Here is a 24335-nt window from a genome sequence, read left to right on the forward strand (position 1 = left end):
AGAGCAGAGTGTCATCCACATAACATTGAAAATTGGAGTAGAAAGTAGTGATGTGGTGTGCAAGAGGGGCTAGGTAGTGGTTGAAGAGCCAAGGAAAGAGGTTAGACCACTGGGGAACACCACAAGTAGAGAGATATAGAAGAGAGCAAAGACCCCAGTTGGGCCTGAAAGGGTTGGTCGGTTAGAAAGGAGGTCAACCAGGCCAGGGCCTGATCAGTAATACCAAGCTTACCCCAGAGACGATTGAGCAGGATGCCATGGTTAACAGTGTCAAAAGCAGAGGATAGATCAAGGAGAATGAGGATAGAAGGGACATTAGAGTCCAGATTGGAGAGCAAGTCTTCACGGGTATTCAGGAGAGCAGTTTCCGTGCTTCTGGCAGCTATGAAGTCAGACTAGACAGATTCAGTAGGCAGATTAAGCTGGGAGATGGCCAGGTTTTCCAAGAGTTTGCCCAGCAAAGGAGTGATCTAGATCGGACGATAGTTAGCCGGAGAGGAAGGATCGGCTGAGGGCTTCTTTAGAAGGGGGTGCACAAGAGAGTGCTTAAGGGGGAGGGTAAGGTTTCAGTGGCAAAGGAGTGATTGCAGAAATCGGCCAAGGCTGGAGCAAGGGTGTCAATGTGGTCCTTGATGGTTCTGGATGAGCTGGGGAGAAACTGCTTTGATGAGACTTTCATAGATCGGACTTGTCTAGAAACATCATCAGGGGTTAACGGGGAAAAGGAGGAGAAAGAAGGATGAGAAATTGCCTCAGGAGGGCCAAGAGTGGTAGAGAGTGTGCCCGAGGCCCTTCAATTCCTCTCCGTCCCCCTCACTTGCGTTTAAGGGCAGCGAGGTCGGAATCATACAAAGTGTTCTACTTGTATTTGGGCTTAGGGCGGATCCTCATGACAGGGGCAAGGACATGAGTGTTAGAGATAGAGGGATGAAGGTTAGAGGGGGCTGTGTCAGGGTGTGAGTTAGCCAAAGGTGCAGGAGGAGGAGAGAAGGTAGCAGCAAAAGCTTCAAATGACACACGCTTCATGGGTCGGATGACCGAGAAGGTAGGCGGTAGTGCTTGCGTCGTCTTGACCTGCGGGGAATAGAGAGAGAGGTGGAAAGAAAGGAGAATGTGACCACTCCAAGAGATAGGAGTGGTGAAAGGGTTAGAGAAGGGGAGGTCTGAGGAGATCAGAACATCCAGGGTGTGCCCTGCAGAGTGAGTCGGACCAGATGGAAGAAAATAGAGAGACTCGCGGAGGTTGCAAAAGAGTCCTGAAGCAGGGCTGGTAGGATCCAGGTGGATGTTCAAGTCGCCGAAGAGAAGTTGGGAGGTAGAGGCAAGGAGCGAGGGGGAGAGGTCAGCCCACTCAGAGGGGAAGAGGGCGACCTGACCAGCCACATCTCCAGGAATAACTCTATGGAGTCCCCCTCTTTGCCCTCAGGAAGGCCAACTATATGTAAGTTGTTTCCTCTTGATTGACCCTCTGCGTCTTCCACTCATGTCTCCAAGATCTTGGTAATCTGTAGTAGTGCAGAGACCTGTTTTTGAGCATCTATACCTTCTTCATTTGTAATAACTCTGAGGTCCATTGATTTCTGCTTCTCTGCAGTTGTGTGCATATCTGTCCTAATTAGGTTCAGCTCCTCACTATTAGTGTCAATTTTCGACTCCAGGGCCATCCGGGAATTCTGCACTGCTTGCAAAACTTCAGCGATTTTACTCTCCAGATTGGCAGGGGGATCCCCCTTTGATGTGGGGGATGTCAGGTCTGCAGGGTTCTACGACTGTGCTAACGGAATCGCAAATGTATCCATTTTGGGCAGTCTACCTTTGCCCCCCCATCATAATCACTGTCTGTCACTACACACGTCTGTGCAAGCACAGTAGGATACAAGTTGTGGCAGAGGTCAGGTGGCTTAAATGTGTTTTCCCCCAGGTCAGGTCTCCACCTGCCCTCCTGTTGTTCTGCTGAGGTGGCTTCCGTATATACAATGGGGGGAGGGGGGCACTGTCTGCAGGGTCTATCTTTTCATTAATCAAAAGTGTGCGCTTCCCTCCACAGCGCAGCCTAAGTGGTAAATCTGCACTGCCCTATCTCACTCGTTGTACCCCAAGGCAATGAGTTGTATTAGCTGCCGTGTAACCAAGGGGGTTCAGTTAGGCAGGTATCTGATATTCCACGATGTTTGTGAACTCCAAGCTTTAGTGCTCGCATTAATCTTCCTATTGTGACATGCATCGTTACTGGGATCCCTCAGATATGGTGCCACAGCGCTTTCTCCTTATCCATTCCCGGTCTGCTCAATGTCACCATTCACAATGCACTGGTTCATTCTGTCCACTCCCCCAAGCACTACTAAGCCCGGTTGCTGCCACACTGAGGGAGGTGTTCACCGTGCCAGCTGATGCACGCAGTTTCCTTCCGACACAGGTTGAGCATCCTGGCTCGTCGTACTGCCGCCTCCCCGCTGCGGTTCGCATTCAGGAGCGATGAACTGTGGCCATCTTGGCATTGTGCTGCCACTTCTCCCGTCTTGGTTCTTTCGGAGCAGGACAGCCAATCAAGAGAAACCACTGCCAGAGGAAGGAGAGCATCGGGTGCCTGGGATGTTCCCCTTTCCGAATCACTGCCCAGAGTCGACAATCATGAGCCGCAGACAGAATAATGCAGGATCTAACGGGTGAGTGTGGGAGCCTCGAGAGATTAGGCCCGCATTCGCTGCCTGCTGGCCACACCCCCCTGCTGCCCTATACTTAATGCTGTAAACGACTTCCAAGATGTCACTTTCAAAGTCAATGATTTAATGGGTAATCTAATATTATGTAATGCATCTCTCCTTATGCAAAGAGGGTGTGCTCTCTCAAGGTTGGGGAGTTTGTTACATACACCCCCCCTTTCCAACCACATAGGTTTGGTTGTTAGTAATACATACACTGTCCCATAGGCCCCTGTCTTCGTCCTCTGGCAGTCCTTGCTCATTTCACGGGTTCAGGGTCAACATTTCTTCTATTCTACTGGTCTTCTGTCTGGTCTGGACATTTTTGCTCTCTTAATCTCTTGTTTGTATAGTCTTCTAGCGCTAAGCACTTCTGAGTGGGTGGAAAGATTGTATGTGCAAAAAAGTGTTTGGTCTCTGCAGCTTTACAATCTGTGACAAACCACTTTGACCACCTGGGCATTCTCTCCGATGGCCTTGAACATGACCAATATTGTCACCACTGATACATCAATAGAGTTTCAGAATTCTCTATTACTTTAACATCTTCTGGCTCTCATAATATGTTTATGGACAACTCACCTACTGAGGATTTAAGGTCCAGCCAATTGACCTCGAAAGACTGAGGTGGCCATTTTATGCTGCCTTTGTTATTAGACATCAGGTCATTCACCACTTGGATGTCATGACGCTGTGGCCTGTTTGGGCCTTTAATGTTGTATTTGAGTACAAGAGGATTATGGTCACTTTCAGTACAAGACACTACCTCCATGTCTATTACAGTTTCCCACAGCTAAATGGGGAGAATGAAATAGGCTATTGTGCTGCTTCTAGTGCGTACATATTTTTAGGTGATTCTGCTTGGACATTGCATCATAATTCTCCCAATTACTGATCTTAGACCAGTGTCATATATATATAGGTAAGAAACCAAAGACCATTAGCATCTCTGTTTTGTAATTTAGTAGGAGGGAGAGGAGCGGCAAAAGTGTGAGATTGTCTGCCAAGTCTTACTTCTGCCTAAGCAATCCTCTCTTCCAATTCTCTTTCACTTATTTTCTGCTTTTGACATAATAGATCACTCTATTCTTAACTCTTAGCTCTCCCGTCTTGGTATATTCAGCATTGTCCTTTCCTGGCTCTCTTCTCATCTCTCCAATAGCACATATTAAATTTCTTATGCTGTGAATTGTCCTGTTTTTTAGCTTTACGCTTTGTGATTCTTCAAGGTTTGGTCCTAATTTTCTTGCTCCACACTATTCCTATCTCCTCCATTGTTTAATCTTTTGGTTTCCACTACTATTTCTATGCTTATGATCCTCCGATATTTTCCAGAATCTTTTCACTCTGACTATTTGCCAACCTTCATCTTTACCTTTTGAAAAGTGAAATTCTCTCATTCCCGCTTTCTCTCCTTATGACTGTTCACACCTTCTATTTCGTTTACCACTAATTCCCTTGCTCATTCTCCATCTGCTCGCAACATAGGTGTTGTCTTCTAACTTTCTTTCATTATATTTCAACTTTTGCCTCGTCCTTCCCCTATCAGATCCACAATTTTTGTAAGATTTGTACTTTTCTTACCATTTCTATATCTAAAACTCTAATGCTCAGTTTGGAATTTCAGTATCTTGATTAGTGTTCGTCCTTTGTTGCTGACCTGCATGCCTATGGCCAGGACCCACCTCAATTGCTCTTCTACTCTGCGGTTTGCTTCCGCTGTTTACTTCCACTGTGCTCTCATATTTCCTCATCTCTGGCCTCACTTTAATGGCCCCCTTGTTCCACCTACCTGCAATTTTGTTTCCTGTATATTATTCTCTAATGCATGCATGGTCTTGCCCTTTCATATCGTTACTCTTTAATTTTACTGTATGCCCACTAATCTCACAGTTCATCTCTCTTTCTTTTCACTATCCCTTCCTCCCTTGTGCTCACTCTTTTCGTTTCTTTCTTCTTCTGGCTCCAAAACCTTTGAACACCATTCCCTTTTCTATTTTCTCTGCTAGCAATCTTTTTGAATTTCTCTTAAGGCCTCCTCTTGAATGGAATACTTCATGTTGTCATTGTTTAATATATCTATACTTCTGCATCTATTTATTTATCTATGTATAGTGCTCCAGCAAAAGCACTTTATATTTCAAAAGAAATAAGTAGATTTGGAAATAAAGTTCAGGCTCATTCGGATGCACAGGAACCAAGGAGAATGCAAAACTGACCAATTTAGTCTCCAGCATGCCCAGTAAGACATAGAATGGAATTGAGTCCAATCAAGTCTAGTTCGTAGAACAGAATGTTCAAAGCAACGGGTACGGGATGATGTGGAGCCGGACTTGAAGAACTTCTTCATACAGATAGATTGCAACCATGTGGCCTTAGAAAATAATGAAGAAGTACATTCAGAAAAAATAGATTCCATATATATTTATATACACCCGTCTCTCTCCGGATCTCTCATATCCTGGTTTCCAAGAGCTCTTATGAGGTACTGATGCCTGGGTTATCTGGTTGTCAAACACAGTTGGAACCTCGGAGGAAGCAAAACTGCTGAGATGGAAAGCAGCAAATTGCTGTAGACAAACTGGTGCAGAGAGTTGCCAGGAGACACTTTTAATGGCAAAGACCAAATATTCGAGAATCAGGACCAGGAGAACAGAATTCAGACAGCATAAATAGGGAATGGACACAGCCAGCAAATATGAACTAAGAGGCTCCCCGCAGAAAGGGAATCCATCAAAGAGAGCAGAGTGGAAGCACTGGATGGGAAAGGATCAAAGTTGAAGAACATTGAGAGAATCTGTGGGAGAAATGTCAAGGATCAAGGTAACGAAAGTAAGCAGGACATGCGGCATAGCACGATACAAGGGGCGCATGCAGGGGTGTGGGAATGCCTTTAAGTAGGCACAAGAACAGCACCACTGCAAGTGTTTTAATAATTACAGCAAGACCAGCATTAACCAGCCAGCCAAGCTTTACAGAACCGAGATTGCACTATCCTTCACCAAATCAGACATCACAATCGATCTACCTTGCGATGCTGGCTGCATACTGCTACTCAAAGAAGAGTACAGTTATACTCAGTAGCTATTTATTTATGGTAAATTTCAATGGTCTTAAGGAACTCTTTCTGTAGTTTCTCTGACTCCCTTCATCTTCAGCTCTGAATACTGTGCCTTTCACTGTTATGCACAAGTTCTTTGAACCTGTGGCCTCCACTGTTCACTAGGTATGTAGCATCGAGCACCAGCTTCGTGGTGCCTTTCACTAAAGCACAAATCAGTGAAATACGGCATCTCTGCTTGGAGCACCCTATTTTTATCCATATGGGGAAGGTGGCACTCTTGCACACGACCAAGCTTTTTACTGAAAGAAATATCTTCATTTCATCTGAACAACAGAATCAGTCATTCTCCTTTCCCAACAAGGAGCTAATGCAGCGAAGGCCATGCACAATCCAGATGTAAGCAGAACACCCGCATGTTTCATGGAAAAGACCAAAGATTGGTCCTCAACATCTGTTCGCAAAACATGGAGGCAATACTCCACTCTCAAAGTCTGCAAAATCCATCATTACCCATTGAACTGTGTCAACTACACTGGAATATTACTCAATTTGCAAAATAGCACAAGCAAAAGATCCACAGGCCCATCCAGTCAGAGCAATACCCAGCTGGATCATATACAAAGCTGTCCACATGCATGCTTCCTCCTGCTTGGCAGGCACAGCCACCATCTCTTACGTCAAGTACATTACCAGACCTTGCCAGGATGGAGCATCAGATATGTAAAAAAAGAACCACGAAATGAGCTCTCAATCTGTCCTTCCTCGATTATGTAATCTTATACCCATCAAGATCGAACTCACTCCAACTTTCAAGCAATTTAGAAAAGAAATCAAAACCTACCTGTTCAAGATGCACCTCCTACACACAACATGGGATATGCCCCTCCATAGTCACACAACCCATTCTTCCTCCTGGCAACCAATTTCACATACCATGCCCCTGTTCATCCTCCAACTCAATTTTAAGTACTTTTACATGTTACCCGCTGAAATGCACATTTTAACTTTCTCCTTCTAGCCTAAACACTAGCCTAAACGGGATGCCAGAAATAAATGCTATTCTCTAAGGACTGCTTACACCTCTCAATGGGGATCTCTCAAAAGTTGTTTTTAACTGCAGTACTTTAGAATGGGAAACCAGATTTTGCAAAATGTTAATGTTTAAGGAATTAGAACTATGCACTTACATGGGACTATGTTTGTGTTTTTGCAATTTGTCTCCAGCGTTACAATATCAATCATTTCTCCAATTCCCTCTATGCTTCATAAAAAATGCTTTATCTTTTACGAAGATTGTTTAAAATACTATTTACCTGCTTTACCAATAAACTCGTCTAAAGAGAACTCCTGTTGTAATAATAGCCATCACAATGCAAGCAGTATGGCTACCTTGATACTGTTCTACCTACTTGAAATCAATCTGCGCATGACTTCAATGTAGTGGCAGAGTGCAGTGTACGCAAGTGCATCACAGTAGCATTGTAAACAGTTCTGATGTACCCCATCCAGGCTGTATGAAGTGTATGCTACTTTCTAGCAAGTACTGGCTGCACAGAAAATAGGTAGCATACTGTGGTCCTGCAGCCCCTCTTCAGGCATAGTGCAATTTACTTTAGAGGTGGTGAACCAGAGAATTTGTGGTTAGGACGAAACCAGAGCTGGAGCCAAAAACTAGCTGAGCAGGAAACAATAAAGCCAGTTGGAACTGCTGAACCCATATGCATGCAACTTGTATTGGCCGAACCCTTACCCTCCCCAGTAAATAAGTTACAGCACAAAGTTTGTCAAGTGTTGGCAATAAAAGGGCGTAGGATTTTATTGTGCAGTTATGGTTATGGGGATAACAATAATCACATATCATAATAATATCATACTTTTGGGCACCGGGTCCTGAGGTTACCTCCTCTGGCCCGTGCCGCCACACACGGGCAGGTTGCCGGCTGACCGTGTTCCCCCGAAAGTATCTCTTAGGGTTGCTGAAATTTATCGAAAGAAATGTTCCATACCTTGGTTTGATAGGTGGGTGCCTTCTTTGAGAAAAAGGTTTGTGTCACTCAGAGTAATGGCCGGATGCTTTATGAAGCCCAGGCCTCTTGCTATACAGAATTTCTCTAGCCCCCTGTTAAGTTTCCTTCTGGAAATGTCTACTGATTTGTAACAGATGGCCCCCTGCCATTTCTTTCTGTGGTGTAGGATGGCCGAGAAGTATATTTCTGTGTCCCTCCAGTTGTGTGAAATGCCAGCTAGGGAGGAGCAAATTTCCTCAAATAGTTTTCTCCTTCCTGTGGTCACCAGGTCGTTGTCCCCTAGGTGTACTATCAGGAATTCTGGCAGGTCTCTGTATGCGACCAGCTCTGCTAGCGTTTCGTGGAGGTCGGTCCAGAGGAGGCCTCTGTATCCCCACCAGGAAGCAATGGTGTTCCTGAAGGGTGGGCCCTCTTTGGTTTCTTCTGCCCATCGACCTGTCCTGAACACGAATGAGTGTCCGACTATCCATCTTGATCGGAGTGGGGTCTTCTCCCCGTCTGTTGATTCTGGAGGGGTGGAGAGAAAGAGGGGGCGGGTGGCTATATTAGCTGTGGTCTGATGTATCTTTTGTAGCAATCTGACTTCCATCCCCCTAAGTTTTTTAGCTGTTGTGGTGCCAGGCCTCCTTGCCATGCTGCGGTGGCGGCCCCGATTCTAAAGGAGTGGGTGCCAAACTCCTTGGGATCCCATCCCGCTTTGCTGATTGCTTTCATCAACACCCCTTTAAATTGGTAGCGGCTTAGTACCGAGGCATCCTTGTGGATTAAACCCCCCTCCACCCCACTCTGGGCCTTTGAGCTTAATAAAGGTTGGTGATGCACACTGGGCAGTTTGTTGCATCATCAATGCAACAAATGTTGATGGTTCTTTTGGCTCCCGTTTTGGACTGTTGGAGGTCTATGCTGACGCTGTCCTGTCTGACCCTGGCCTCCATGATGCCTAACCCGTTGTTGGCCTTGGTGCTGGAGGCGATGAGTTCTCCTACCCGGAAAGATCCGAAGTAGGCCAGGAAAAATGCTGTTTTGAATAGTATGATCTCATATGGATGCCAGCATATGGCCTCCAGCTGGTCCGCTATTTTTACTAGCTTGTTGAAATCTAGGGAGTGGCGGGTGTCTACCTGAGGTCCCTCTGTTCTGCCCCAGCCTTTCATGGTATAGTAGATAAGGACGTTCTGGGTGGGATCCGAGTCTCCCCATATTTTGGAAAAATATGAAATTGCTACCAGGTGTCTTTTTGCCTAATCTCTCTTAAAACCCTGCTCATGCACACATTTTAAAATTATTTCTATGTCTTTAATCGTTATTAATTCTACACGGTTTAAACCTGTGGCTTTAAATACTGTTTGTAAGCACTTACTGTACTGAGCTGCGGTGCTGCTTGCCAGTGCTTTCTCTGCTATCTCTGTTAGGAAGCCTGAGCCAGGGTTCGTGCTCTCTGTGGGCAGCGTGTTGTTGGCACCCGTTTTTGAGTTGCCTGCTTCTTGTTGGGCATCCCGGCCTGGGCTCTCTGGCGATGCCGGTGATGCCGTTATTCTTAGCTTCCCATTATTGACCAGCATTCCGCTGGTATTGGCGTCATTTGTTCTTGTGTGTGGTGCTAGCTCCCGGAATCTTGGCCACTGAAAATGAGATAAAGCATCTGCAATATTATTATCCACTCCAGAGATGTGCTTTGCTTTGACCACAATGTTTTCTTGCAGTGTGACTGCTGTAATGGCTCGTAGGACTTTCAGCACTAAATAGCATTTGGTAGATCTTCTGTTTATGGGGCCTACCACGGCCATGTTGTCGCACCAGACCACCAGACCAAGAGTTCCGTGTTAGCTAGCTGTCTGCCCCAGATGTGTAAGGTTAGCCAAATGGGAAATATTTCTAGGAGGGTGATGTTTTTTGTCCACCCTGCAGATTGCCATGATTTGGGCCAGTGTCCTGCCACCAATTCTGAGTCTAGTATGGCTCCAAAACCCCTGCTCCCGGCTGCATCAGTGAAAAGGACCCTTTTAGCCCATGTATTCAATGGCGTGCACCACAGTTAGGTCCCGTTGAAGTTTCTGAAGAAAATTCCCCCAAATTTCCAGATCTTGTTTCACCTCTGTGCCTAGCCGGATGTGTAGGTGGGGTTTGGTGTATGATTTGATTTTTAGTTCTAGACTTCTGGAGAATACCCTCCCCTGAGGGATGATTCTGGCTGCAAAGTTGAGACTTCCCACAAGTGACTGGATTTCTTTTACTGTGCCCTTGTCTTTTGTTGTCAGGCCTTGTATTTCTTCCAGAAGTTCCGCTATCTTTGTTTTTGGGATTCTGCATAAGCCCCCTGCAGAGTCTATCTCAATACCGAGAAAGATTATGTTGGTGGCTGGTTTGGTCGTTTTTACTGTTGCCAGGGGGATGCCCCACTGTGCGGCCATTCTTTCTAACTTGGCCAGGGCTCTACTGCATTCTTGGTATTTTGCTGGTCCCATTACCATGACATCATCGAGGTAGTGTACTACCTTAGCCCCTGGTCTCTGTTTTTTGGAATGCCCATTGGAAAAAAGAGCTGAACTGCTCAAGTAGGGCGCAGGATACTGCGCATCCCATGGGGAGGCATCTGTCGACATAGAATTTGTTTTTGAACGTGAAACCTAGCCATTTCTGAGAGTCTGGGTGGACTGTCAGTAATCTGAAAGCAGATTCAATGTCCAGTTTGGCCATCAGGGCGTTCCTACCACATTCATCTATGCGTCTCAACGCCTCTTGGAAGTGTGTGTAAGAAACCGCAGATTCCGTGTGCGGGATGCCGTCGTTCAGTGATTGGCCTTTAGGTTAGGACAAGTGATGATATAGCCTCATTTTCCCAGGTTCTTTTCTATGGACCAATCCTAGGGGGGGATATTATCTAATCCTTGAAAGGCATGGAGTCCCAGGGGCCTGCAATCCTGCCTAGTAGTAATTCCTTCTTGATTTTGCTCTCCACCATTTGTGGGTTGTCCCTGGCTCACTTCAGGTTTTTTGGGATATTCTGTGTCCCTGTACCCTTGAAAGGGATGATGAAACCCTTGGTAAAACCTTGCCAGATTGCCTCGCTGGTTTCTCTGTCTGGGCAATTCCTGAGTGCTTCTCTAAAATTGTTTGGATTGATGGGGGTTCTGCCTGGTTGTAACAGTGGGATTGGCGGGGCGGGGTAGGTGCGAATCTTTTATATTTTTGGCTGGAAGTCTGGTGCAATTGCTTGCTGCATGGTCACCGTTGCAGTTTGTGCAAGTGTGTTTATACCAGCATTCCTTCCCCCAAGTGCACAGTTTTTTTCCAAAGTTCCTGCATGTTGGCTTTGGGGGAGTGGTTTTTGTTCTGCCTGTGGGCATTAGACTTAGCCGCCCATGGCTGATTCTTCCGAAAGGGCTGTTCCCCCCCTTTTCTGTTTTTCATTGTCTGAAAATCTGGGGCCCTGTACATTTTTGTTATTTTTGGGTGTTGCTTGGGTGGCCTCTTCATCTGATGGAGGCTCGGCGTTTAGCATGTATAAGTCATTCTGCACCTCATCCCATTCTATGGCTGGCCTCTCTGACATGCTACTCCTGAATCTAATATCATATGCCAGCCAGGTTTTTCCCTTTTGAGCGATTTTTACTTCTGATTTTGTCCATGTACGCCCATTCTTTTTAGCCATCCTTGGGGAATTTTTCCTCATATAGTTGCCAGGATGGCAAAGGATTACAGCCATTTGTCCCTTCTGCTCTACCTGGGCGTTTCTGGCTATGGCTTTTTCCTCTATCTTTTTTCTATCCCTAAAAGCATCTCTCCCGTTACGTTGGGCTTCTTTAAGTGAAAAGATTTCAATGAACTCTTTAGCCCATATGGCTTCTTTGATTGTAATGTCAATGTTCCATGCTAGGTATCTTTTGTATCTATTCAGTATTTCTGTCTGGAAGGATTACAGCTTTAGGTCTAATTGGGCACTGCTAATCATTACTATGTCTGATGAGGAGTTGTTGCTTGCCCCTGTTTGCCCCGGTGTGTTTGCATTGGGGATTGCCCATGCTTTTAGAGCACCTGTCGGGTCTGGCGTTGCCGCTGTTGACGTAGGCGAACCTGTGGCGGCTGCTGCTGGTGCTATTGGCACGTGTGGCAGTGGTGTTGCTGGGGCTGGTGATGTTGGCGTTGTTGCGGGTGGGTGGTTCACAATGATGTCGGGTTCTAGTGGTATGATGGGGCTTGTAGGCCTGGTCCTGGCTGGGGGAGTAGTTGTTTACCCCTAATTTCGAGCAATAATTGTTGCATTTCATTCATGTTCTCGCATAATTTTGACAGTATATTGTTACCTTTTCCCATGCCTTCTGTTGACTTCCTTTTCTTTGGTGGTGTTGGGTCGTCCTCCTGACCGGGTGGCATGGGCACCCCTTCTTTTGGTAGGCCATACATGTTTTCTCTGACCCAGGCCCAGCCATAATGTTCAGCTGCCTCAATTGCTGCTAGCAGGTGAGGTGATTTGGGCTTCTGCGGGGGGATTGGGGGTTCCTGTGATTTTAGTTTGGGACCCATGATTCTTTAGCCTGTTTGATTACAAGAAAAAGTACTTTGTGTGACTAGACAGCTGTTTTTGTTAAAATTAAAATGTCCATGCAGGTTTGCTTGTTGCCCCTTGGAATTAGACTCACTAAAGCTTGTTATGTTGTTGCCCGTGTTGGGTAACTGGCTGATGCTGCGCCAAAGAACTTTAAAGTCTGTTTGCAAAATTGCATTCAGTTTATGTGCATTTTATATTTGCCCTGTTTGGCGGGTGCGGGCTTTGAACCCCTGTTGTTCCTGGGCTGCCTTGTTCCTGGACCTCTGTGTTGCCACTGAGCTGTTCCCCAAGCTCACTGTCATAGCTTGCTTTCAGGAGGCTAAAGAATTTTTTTGTGCCTATGCTCAGTCCAGGGCAGTGTAAATTATGGTCCGTTCTTATTTGGACCTTAATAATTTGGCAATTATATAGTGCTATGAAAACTTAGGTATCTGAGCGCTGCTTATGATTACACAGGGTCCTTTTTAAATAGTCAAACTCGTGCTCAAAGTGTACAATATTAATTCTGTTCCACGCAGCATGGATTATACCTTGCTACTTTTACTCTTGTAATTGACAACTGTCACACCACTTACCCGGAGACCAGGGTTTTCCACTCCCTTCCGACCGGCACCTTCTTGGCGGGTCTACTCGCGCTTTCGCGCTTGGGGTTCCACACTCCGGGGGGCTCCAGGAGTCCGGAATTGTACTCCTCTGCGCATGCGCGGGCGCCCGTGTCCTCGCTTCCGCGCATGCGCGGTAGGTTGGGCAATCACAGTTACGAGAGCTTGCTCCTCAAGCCTCGTTCTGGGCTCACCAGCACCTGGGAACGATGCGGCTTGCGTTCCAAGCCTCTCAGGTGCTGGTGGTACTATAAGAGGAGCGAAGATCATTCACTGTTCGCGTCTCAACGTGGTTAGTTTCTGATCGTGTTCCCGCTCCGTATTCCTCGTTTCCTGCCCTTTGCCTTGCTCTGCTCCCTGCTCCTTGGGTTCCTGCTGGCTCCTTGTCCGGTTCCTAGGGTAGCCTCCAGCCCTGTGCCTTCCTTTGGATTCCTTCCTGCCTGCTCCCTCCTGTTCCTTCCTGCCCCCCTAGTTAGTGAACCCTTGTCTGACATGCCTCCTCTTCTGCCTACCGTTGGTGCATGTTGCTCTTCTCATTGCCTGTCTGCAAGTTTTCATCTACCGTGGACAAGACCCTCCAGCATACCTTCTCTTTCGGATTTACACCTGAACTATCCACTGCTACTGGAGGACTGACAACTCTACGCTCCCCCTGCCAGTGCTTGCACTGTCCTGACGTCACGAAAATCAGGGGTGAGCACATTGTGACGTTGGGAGTTGGCTCACCCTCCGCCCAGTATATATCTTGGGTTGAGGTCAGGGCTGGTTCTCGGTGTACAACAGACAGTCTGGCTGCCAATCCAAGACCCTCGGCAAGACAAACAGGTACGCAGCACTCCCGTGATACTCACCTTAACAACAACAGGCGCACGTTCAGAGGCTGCCAAGGGATCTGCCTTTGGCAGGCTGCCAGCGGGATGTTTACATTAGCGCCCTTGTTTTTAAAGTAACATTCACTTCCCTCGCAACCCGGCGCAGCGGCTCACCTGAAACTGTGAAATTGACACTCCACCTGGCTGCCATGTTTGATTTTCCTCCACTTGCTCGGGCTGGCCTGGTGAACTGCTCTCTGTATGCATACGTCCCTGGAGACTCTTTTTGCTTTTCCAATTTTCACTGCTCGCTTGCAGGAACGAAATGCTTTGTTAGAACAGTGACAATGTTCAAAAGGAGGGAAAGGACGCTGCGGATGCAGTGAACTTTAAAGTTTGCTAAAGAAGCAAAGATTGGAGGACGCTGAGTGAACAGCGAACTTCCGGTTTGTTTGGGTCCCTAGTCAGGGTCCACAAAAAGATTGTGTTTTCCTAGAGCGTGCTGCTCTTATTTATAAGACCCAGAGGAGCCCTGGGTCTTTGATGTGCGTAGTGGGGGGGGGGGGCTGTAGTCCAGCCCCCAGGCTGGTGTAGCTGACTGTCTGGCCCCCTGAGGGGGGGAGGTCTTTGAACCTGCACCCTGCCTGACTGTTGCTTCTCCTAAGCTTCGTGGAAGGAGGGTAAGGTGATTGTTCACACCTTACCCTTCCCTTGCTTTGTTTGTCAGAGACTGCGTGTCTCTGTGTCCGTGGGGGGAAGAGGAGCAGGCTTGGGGGTAGGGGCTGCCACTCTCCCTGGCCTGCTAGCTGGTAACAGCAGTTACCCTGCCTCGCCTTGGGCGGCCCTGCGGCATTGCCCATAATATTTTGTAAATCTCAGATGTAACATCAATTAATTTGCGAGAGACTGACGGACAGGGACAGAGCCAGCCACCAATATTTTGTGGGGGGGGGGGCATTAGAAGTGCCCACAAACATCAGCTTAAGGTTTTCATAAGGTGCACTCATTTATTAAGGTCTCACATTCCCATATACCGCCATATTTATCAGAGACAACTTAATAGGCCCATGTTTTGCTGCACAACAGTAATCTGCACTGTTAAGTAGTAAAACAACAGCTTGGCATACTCAATATAAAGGCCACAAAAGCTTGCAATGTCTAGAAAGCACTACATACCTTTCCTCCCAAACAGCCGCAGAAAAAAAGCCGATGGTAATGAAAGAGCATGCACAAAAGCCCACAAGTCATATTCTTCAGCTCTAGCTTCTGTTAGCAAATGCAATCTGCATTCCTGTGTGTTTGCAACCATCTCCTCCTCCATTCATTCTCTGCCCTCTTTGTATATGACAGTAAGAAGTGTGCTTTTTTTCCCCCAAGCTGCAGCAGACACACCAAGCAGCCTCAGAGACTATGGGAGACCAAAGGAAGCCTCCAGCCTGCACGCACGCACCCCTCGACCTTCGCGGAGAACAAGCCGGGAGCAATCTGCTGGGACTCTACGCAGTACACGTCCTCGCCTGGCTGGCGGGGCACCTGCGGCCGCCCAACCTCCCGGACACCCGGCACCCCGAGAAGCGAGACACCAGGGAGGGAAGGGGACCGAGGAGCACGGAATCACAGAGCTGAGTGCACCCAGACCACTCCCTCCACCAAAATAAACGATGAGTGACTGTTCAAACCCACCCCCCCGGTGTCAGGAAGACTTGGAGCGCCCCAGAGGAGCGGAGGCGATGGGTAGGCGTCCCGAACGCACAGTCTGACCCAGGCTGCCACACAAATCCAACAGAGTCCCACAGCCTGCCCCAGCGGAAGGAACAAGGTGTACACAGCAGAGTCGACAGCAAACAGGACATCGGACACAAGAGCTGAGCGGTCCAGCAGCGGATAGTGCTCTGGCAAAGGCAGCAAACAAGTAGGGAGGGGGACAGGCAGAGAAAAGGGCCCCACAGGAGTGGAGTGTTGAGTACCGCCAATGCCTCACTCCCTACACCAGCATCAAACAAGCAGGCAGGTGTATTTTTCCCTCTTCCCCAGGTATGGTCCGCACTGGAGAACCTGGAGGCGGCGGGGCCCGGAGGCCCGCTCTGCGGCCCAAAGCAACAGTTATCAGTAGGGCAGTGGACTGCCTAAAACAAAGCCCACGGGGTGGGAGGAGAGGCTCCTTCTGAAGCCCCCACCTACCAACTCAAGAGAAGCAGAATCCACCAGCCCTGGCTCGGGGGAGGCCCACCTAAGCGGAGAGTGAGGGCCACAGCGGACGCGGGCTCGGGTGCATCTCGGTACCGGAGTAGACAACTGGGGCCCTGACGGGAGCAGAGAAGGCCCACACCAGACTTGGAGCAGAGACGCTGCCCAAGGACAATCGGGCATCTCACGCACAGCAATCCTCTCCAGTGGTAGGAGGGAAATGGCTGGTGCACATCAGTCCAGCGACAAGGCAGCAACGCAGAGGGGAAAGGGGCCCCCCCGTCTTGATTAAAGTACTGGCCCATCCCTCTCGGTAGGAGCACACCGCGGAGGACGGTTGGCTCAGTGGGAAGGCGGACACCCCTCCCTCGCCCCCCGATGGACTATCTGCCCCAGACAGAAGTGTATCGCTTGACCCGTAGCCCAGCAATACGGAAGGAGCACCTTGCATATCTGAGCACCAACTAGAGCAACCTTAGGGTGAGCATCGCTCCATCCTGGCCCCGACCAAGCAGAAAGTGGTCGGCAGGCAGAGAGTACATCTTCCGCGATGTCGGAAAATAGGAGCAAAGAATCCCTGGCAATGGCTAGAAGCTCCAAAAAACCTCAGGACGGCACGCTAATCAAAATGTGGACCAAAGATGGAGATCCCACTGGGAGGCACACCACATCAGACTGGCTCGCAGACTCAGGGGTAAACCCCACTCAGGAGGAACAGGATAGATCTGTGACGCAGTACATGATTAAGCATTTCCTCACCAAGATTGTGGATAAGATCACCACAGCAGGGCAGAAACAAATGGACACACTAAGAGTACTTGGCGGAGGGCCTGCAGGAAATACAGAGACATCAACAACATGGAGGGGAGGGTGGACACAAACGAAAGGGCAATTCAAGACCTAACAGAAGACGCAAGGAAATCAGATGCCCTACTGGAGACACTGGCGGTGGCCACCCACAATCTCGAGTTACAGGTGGAAGACCTGGAAAATAGGTCCAGGAGGTCTAACATCTGCATCAAGTGCCTACCGGAGGACACGCAGTACCAAGAGATATCAGAAGTAACCAAGAACATCTTCAGGGGTCTCCTGGCCCCTGATGCCGACCTGGACATTAAATTCAATAGAATCCACTGGGTAGGCCCCCGCCAGCACGAGCCAGGGGCGAGACCAAGGGGCAGCCCTCCAAGACTACATCATCAAAGATAAAATACTAGCCAAGTCCAGAAAAGCAAAACGGATCACTTACAACGGAGCCAAAATATACTTCTACCAGGACCTAGCACAATCTACCCTCATCAAAAGGAGAAAAATTGGTCCAGTATTAGCATTCCTGAGAGAACGCAAGTTTCGTTACAGATAGACCCACCCATTCGGGGTGCTCTTTGACTGGCAGGGGAAGCAACAAAAAATTACGACGTGCGAACAAGGAGTGACCCTCCTGGGAATTGAAGACGACGGCCATCTGCCAGCTAGCTCATCAGCCACTCAACACACCGCTCGTAAGCCATGAGAATTGTCCACAGTAAAGCCCAATAGGCCCACGAAGAGGGAAAATCATCCATCCCCCAGGGGTCTGCCGGCAGGGAAGCATCAAGACAAGGTGCAAATCCCTGACCAAGCCCCGAACTGAAAGCACAGCAAGAAGAGGCAAGACTGTACGGACAACTCGCTTGGGGAGGGCGTAAGTCAAGCCAAGTTATGTTACGTTAAAGTAAAACAAATAAAAGCAGTAGAAGCCTCGCAGGAAGGGGGGGTAAATTACTCTTGGAATGGGATTGGGAGATCCTGCGCAGGGTAGGTCTGGGGTAAATCAAAGTTTCAACTCTCAAGACAAAAATTTGAGGGGGGTGGGAGGCAGCAGGCTCCCAGGGGAGGGAGTACAAGGGGAAGGCAGGATGATCCAAAGGAGCGACTCCAACCCGACACTAGGAGCAAGACAAATAGGCGAGACACACGGACTCCACAAAGGGTAGCAATACCAATTTTAGCATTATATCACTAAATTTCAATGGGCTTAACTCCCCAACGAAAAGGAAAAAGATAGAGATATATTTTAGACGGGAGCAACCGCATGTAGTTACACTACAAGAAACCCATATCCAGACACGGGATAGGAATAGAATAAGATTCTGGGGCTACACAAGAATTTTCCAAGCCACTCAACACGACAAGAAAGGAGGGGGGGTACCCTTGCCGCTGAAAAACAGGTTGGACTTGAACATGAAAGGAGTAGACTTTGATGACTAGGGGAGAAACTTAGCAGTAACCCTGGAGGAGAGGGGGGGAGACCTACACTGTGGCCACTCTATACACCCCGAATGCCGCCCAAGACACGTTCATCTAAAGAGTACTGGCCAGACTCGAAAGATTTATGACGTCCCACATAATATTAACAGGCGACTTCAACATGGCATGGGACCCCACTAGGGACAGGAGCAACAACTCGCTAGGGCTTCAGGGGAGACCCTTAGGGGACCTCAGAGGGAAAAATTAATGAATTAGCATTGGCAGACGCCTGGAGGGAACTAGAGGGGGAAAGGGAGGGCTACACCTTTTATTCACATGCTCATCGATCACACTCTAGAATCGATTAAATATGGGTGTCAAGAGCTCTCCTGGGGACCGTATCGGGCATTGCGCTTGGCACAATCATACTCTCTGACCACATCCCAATAACCCTCAATCTAAAATGAATTCGGCACCCAGCAGGTTTGTGGAAGTGGCGCAACCCGGCCCCGTTATTCTAAGATGACACCCTAACTCAGGAAATTGCTGAAGAAATCGAGGACTTCTTTGAGTCCAACGGGGCGGAGGACACCACACTACAGGTTAGATGGGATGCCTTTAAGCAACGATAACAGGTCGAATCATAGTGGTCAAAGCAAAAAGCGATATGGAAATTAGGCTGGAGGAGGCTCGCCTAGAGACCAAACTAAAAGAGATAATGGCCAAGATGGGATCAACAGAGCCCAGCCATTAAAAGGGAGTACAGGGCAACCCGGGGCTAGTTAGACCTAATACAAACAAGGCCTACTACCTGGCCACCCAGATAAGGGTCTTCAGGGACTGGCAAAACAACAACAGGGGGAAGATCTGGAGGCCAGTGGACCGTGCAGTAGCAGGGGTCGAACTGGAAGGAGTGCTGTGGAAACCCAAAGAGGACAGACCCCAACAAATGTCTAGTAGCTCCATCCTCTCAGTGGAGGGAGACTCGTGGGACGAGGCAGTAAAGGGAGCGCACATCACCTCGCACCCATCCCCATTTACACCCCTATTTGACAACGCCCAATTCACTCCAGGTCACAAAATAGCTACCTTCAAAGCATGGCAACAAGGGGGATGCCTTAAGGTTAGAGACATGATGGAGGGGGACCAGTTCAATCAGTGTAAATCTGATTTTTCCCTGGGCGAGAAGGAGAGGTACAACCACGTCCAACTGAGGCACTGGTTGCTGTACCCCACCATGAAAGAAGCAGGGACACGCCAATTAACCCCCTTCGAAAAGTATCTAAACACGGACTCGGGAGACAGACTGGTGGTGGCAGCCATATACAAGCGCCTAAAAAACGGCGAGGACCCCCCACCAGACCTTACATGGAAAGATGGGAGGCCTAAACCATCAAACTTTGCACTCAAAGAGCCTGCCAGGGTTTTTTCAAAGCAGTCTTCTGTGAGTTAATGACTTAATTGGTGCTGTACATCCGCTATTGGTCTTAAAATAGTGGCTTAACAGGTCTACCTTCTGCCACTCGATTTATAAACCCTATGTGTTTCCTTCACTGAAGTCCTGTTAAAAACAACCATTGGCAAAGCCAAGAGTTTTGGCTTGTGTATACGTAGTATATATTTTCCTAGGAATGCTATTAGATGCCCAGGCACTCGCACCATGTTGCACCTGCTACCATTTTGCACCTGCTACCATCAATGGCCAGTTAATACTACAATGGCAGTGCCTGGCAAGTGCCTTTCCCATGCCTACACAAAAGCCCAAACTGTTGGCATTGCCAATGATTGTTTTTCCAAGCAAGTAAGTCTCAAGCAAGTGAGGCTCTGGGCTAGACCCGTGTGGTGGGCAGGCACTAGTTATAAACTAAGGTCGAGCTACAACCTGACTTTGGGATCGAGCCTCGTCCCGCTTCCCCAAATGTAATTTACTGGCTTTTCTTTTGATTTGCAAAGTAAACTCGAGTATGCAGTATACTCGCAGCATTCTGTACACCAGCAGCATCTACTGTAGGTGCTTCCCAAAGTGTATGTGCCTGCATGTTCATCTAATGCATTGCATTTATTTTCATTTTTATAGCGCAATACGCCAAAGCGCTGTACAGAAGATTATGAAATGGTACAAATCAATACGAAAATGTTGGAAAAAATTAATAGATGAAAAAATCCTTTAAACGTGAAAAAAACAGTAGGATGGAAGAGAGCGAAGAGAGAGAGGAAGAGTGTTCCAGGAAAAGGGCTCAATAGGGAAAAAGAACAGAAACAGGAGGCGGCACAGGGAGGACGAGGGATGTTAAGAAGGAACTGAGACTCGTAACATAAAGAGTAAAAACAAAAAGAAATGCAATGAGATATTTTGTACTTTTTCACTAAATCCAATCTTTCACCCTGCTAGTATTTATTTTTATATTTCTTGAGCACAAACTATTAATAGAGGACCGGGCAACGGACATGACATATAACAAACAGGTGATAATAAAGAAACAAATAATATTCAAGTAAAAATGACCAAATCCTGGAAGACATACAATGTGAATTAAAATAAAAAGTTGGAAACTCAGGGCTCAACTGATAACAATTAATTTCAGAAAAACCATTGCAAAGACATGTTCTTATGCTGCCCTAATGAAAGTCTCTGGAAAGACAAACTGCAGGGGGCAACACGGATCAGCAGCCAGGCAGGTCTGGGAAGATAGTTTGACTCGGTAGAAGAGTGAGATCACCAGCCAATGGAGAAAACAAGCTTATTTATCAGACACTGCATGGTTTATCCAAAGCAATAGCCTGGAACGTTGAGCAGCAAAGTTTCAACATAATAGGGTAGCTTAGCACAGAGAATGCCAGAGTGGATGAAGGAGGGAGGTGGTGTGTTTATATTAACTTGCATCTGTAAAAAAGCAGGCTACAGGCTGCAAGAATTCTTTAAAAAGGAAAAGAGAATACTAGAAAATATATCATTTCCTGAATCAAGTCCCGAAAGAAACGAACCGTGGACAATAGTACGCATGCCTTGGCTTTTGTGTAGGCATGGGATGGCCATTTTCCAGGAGCTGACAAAATGTTGCTACCAGACCCTAGAGATGTAAACAGCTGGCATATGGGGGAAGTACCTGAGCGTATTATGGCAGCGTCTGGTAAATGTCCAGCTAATGCTTAAAACAAGAGTCAACATTCTTGGCTCGGTTTATACTCGTTTTGAACAGGAATTCAAAGCAAGGAACAGGTGTGAGGACACATATACTCCTTATAAATCAAGGGTCAAAACATGAGCTGGTTTATAGTTACAATTAAGCCATTAAATTTCAGAAGGCTTTTTAAAAATAACATTGGCATCCACCTAAAAAGACAGAGCTCTCAGGGGCTGGATGGGGTGCTTTGGGAGCGGGTCCGAATGGCCATACGGACTAGCATTGCCATAGGTGGGTAAAAAGCCAATCACTCACAGGCTGCATGTTCCTCCTCACATATCGCATCACTTTCCTTTCCTTTCTTCACTTCCCATGCCAGGGCAGTTTCTAGTGAACTTGGTACCCAGGGCGAAACACTAGAATGAGCCTCCCACCCCTGACTGGCACACATCCCTCCCACACTACACCTCTGTGTCGTGTGACAAAACCCCTTTATATCAATAAATAATTGCTATATAAATGAAGCTGGTTTCATTACATTGTAATTCAAATACTTTACAGAAGAAATCTAATGTGAAAACACAGCTGTTGCTGCTCAAGTAAATGGTTTTTCTGTCATCTGCTCTTAGGGAAGGCCCTTCCTGAATGCAGTTTCAAACTGTTCATACTGGCACATTGCGGTGTGACCAGCCTGCTGGGGTATTAGGGCCCACTGACCACGTTTTGCAGATGTTCTGTTCGTACCACCTCACTTGTATTTCGCAAATGGCATTACTAGACTGACCATCTGAATTATTTTCTGATAGAAGGTTATCATTCCAAGACGGACAGTCTGGTACACTCTTATTGCTCTCGTTCAAAATACCTCTATGAGAGGGGGAAAGGGGACAAATAGCACCGATGAGGGTTCCTGTATGCTTTGCATTAAATCACAGAGCATTTCAGGAATATATCAGAGATCTCTATATTTGATAAACAAGTCTGTGATAAAAGAATTGTATGTGTGTATCTCTAAACTCATAACAGACGCGTGGCTTGGTGCTCACATCACAGTTCATAACACTCACCCCAACATTAAAATGTTTGTAACCATGAACCATACATACTTATTCTAACAGCTTAAGTTTTTGAATGCAAGTATAAAATTGCAGGAACATCATACACTCAAATGGGGTACAAATGCTCTTTTGATCTTGTTTCTGGAGAATTTTAGATGAGTGTGAGCATGCCCAACCCCCAATGCAGAAACATATTTAAGGAAGTATATCTTTAGACAGGAACAGATAACCTACAAGTGACACCCAATAAACAATGCACAGAAAAGTTACACAGAAAGGATTGTACCTTTTACAAACTTTAGCCTGACGAGTAATAAGCTGATGAAGCGTTTTAAACAAAACCGGCTTCTAATGCATGGTAAAGGGTCCACAGTTTCTCAGCCACTACCACCTCACCATTACGCAGGCCTTATGGGTTATTTCTGCAAAAAAGAGCAGGCCTATGCTTTATCTAACAGAACTGGCATTAGCATCTCTTATTAGTGCTGGCCTGCAGCTAGTGAAAAGCATGGTGCTGCAGTTTAGAAAGGGCGTTTGGCCTAGCGGATATACAATTTGAGGCAACTTCGTAAATACCTTCCCACTAGAGCTCTTGGCTCCTCCACCTCCAACTCCCTCAGGGTCAGCCGCTTCTCCAAGCAATGAGTTGGGGGTAGATCTCTTTCCTCAGCTGGGGCCTCTCTATGGAACAGCCTCCCTGCCAGTCTAAAACTTGAGGAGAACCACCTCCGGTTCCGGAAGCACCTCAAGACCTTCCTCTTTGCTTCTGCCTTCACTCTCCCCTGCTGATCTGTCTGTTTCGGTACCCTACACCTGGTACCCTCTGACTTCGGGCCCCGGTCTGTGCCGACCCATCCACTCACCGGCATTGCCTTCTGGTAACCCCTGCACATGGGTCTGTATCTGTAACTCTGCAGTCCCCTCACCTGCACTTATCAGACACTCCTTGTCTGCGCGTTAAGCCCTGCACTTACCACCCTGCTGGCTGCACTACCAGTTGTTTTCTTTTATATCTCTTGCTTACAACTTTCCACTTCTCCCCTTTCCCTTTCCCTTTCACACTTCCCTCTCCCTTGCACTTGCGCATTCTCAATGTCACTGGGCCTAGTAAGATCACTGTTTTGTCGTCCCTTGTTCCTCTCCTTTGCCTCGTCGCGCTCTGAAACACTGATTGCGATATAAACAAAATATCATATCATAACTTGTTTGATTGCTTTATGTGTTTAAGTGTGGGCACAGTATGGCAATCCTGAGATTTTTACCTCGGCGCACTGGGCCGTTCCCCCACCCCGCCCGGGACAAGACACGCCAAAACTAACAACGTGTTGCAGGGCTGGATACATCGCATCAGTGTTGTGCCAATTAGAACAGCCACAACAGAGAACGTGTTTCCTTTTATACGCATTACAACCCCTTCCATATCAGAGAGTACCCTTGAATATAACTAAGAAATCAAAATGTTAATTCTTTCGGTTTACCTGCAACCTCTACCTACCTCCCCCCACCATAGCTTTGTCCAACATCACCGATCTGGAACTCAAAGCCTACTTATGATATATCTGCGCCTATCTCTTCACTAACATCCTGATAAATCCTGCTTCAGGTTCCCCTAGAGCAGGAATGTATTGAACACATTTGTAAATGTCATCACTTTGTTTTACATACTATTTTAGCAAAAGCAGCGGATATTTTGTTCTTCTATAACGCTCGAGTGGTTTCTAAGCACGGGATCGGGACTTGAATCTGTGCTGAGCTGTCTTGCTTCCAAGACAAACGCGTTGCCTCCGAGCTATCCTTTCTCACCAACATATCGTGTTGTGCACATGCTCAATGCTGCATAAAAACTTAAGAAACCCGCTTCCCCTTATTCAATATTTGACTATATAAAACAAAAACTATAACTTTGAAATGTACCCATGAAATTGAAAATCTGAAAACAGCATCACTGAGTGCAACATAAGAGACACATTACTGTACAGA

At 47.2% G+C, this 24335-nt stretch overlaps 1 protein-coding gene across 8 annotated transcripts in view; it reads right to left on the reverse strand.

Annotated features, from left to right (window-relative positions):
- DENND4A (DENN domain containing 4A) overlaps positions 1–24335 on the reverse strand; it is a 2028245-nt gene that overhangs the window by 1001121 nt on the left and 1002789 nt on the right. The window lies entirely within an intron of this gene.

Source organism: Ambystoma mexicanum, chromosome 11 (genome assembly GCF_040938575.1).
Source record: "Ambystoma mexicanum isolate Mex_15411 chromosome 11, UKY_AmexF1_1, whole genome shotgun sequence".
NCBI lineage: Eukaryota > Metazoa > Chordata > Amphibia > Caudata > Ambystomatidae > Ambystoma > Ambystoma mexicanum.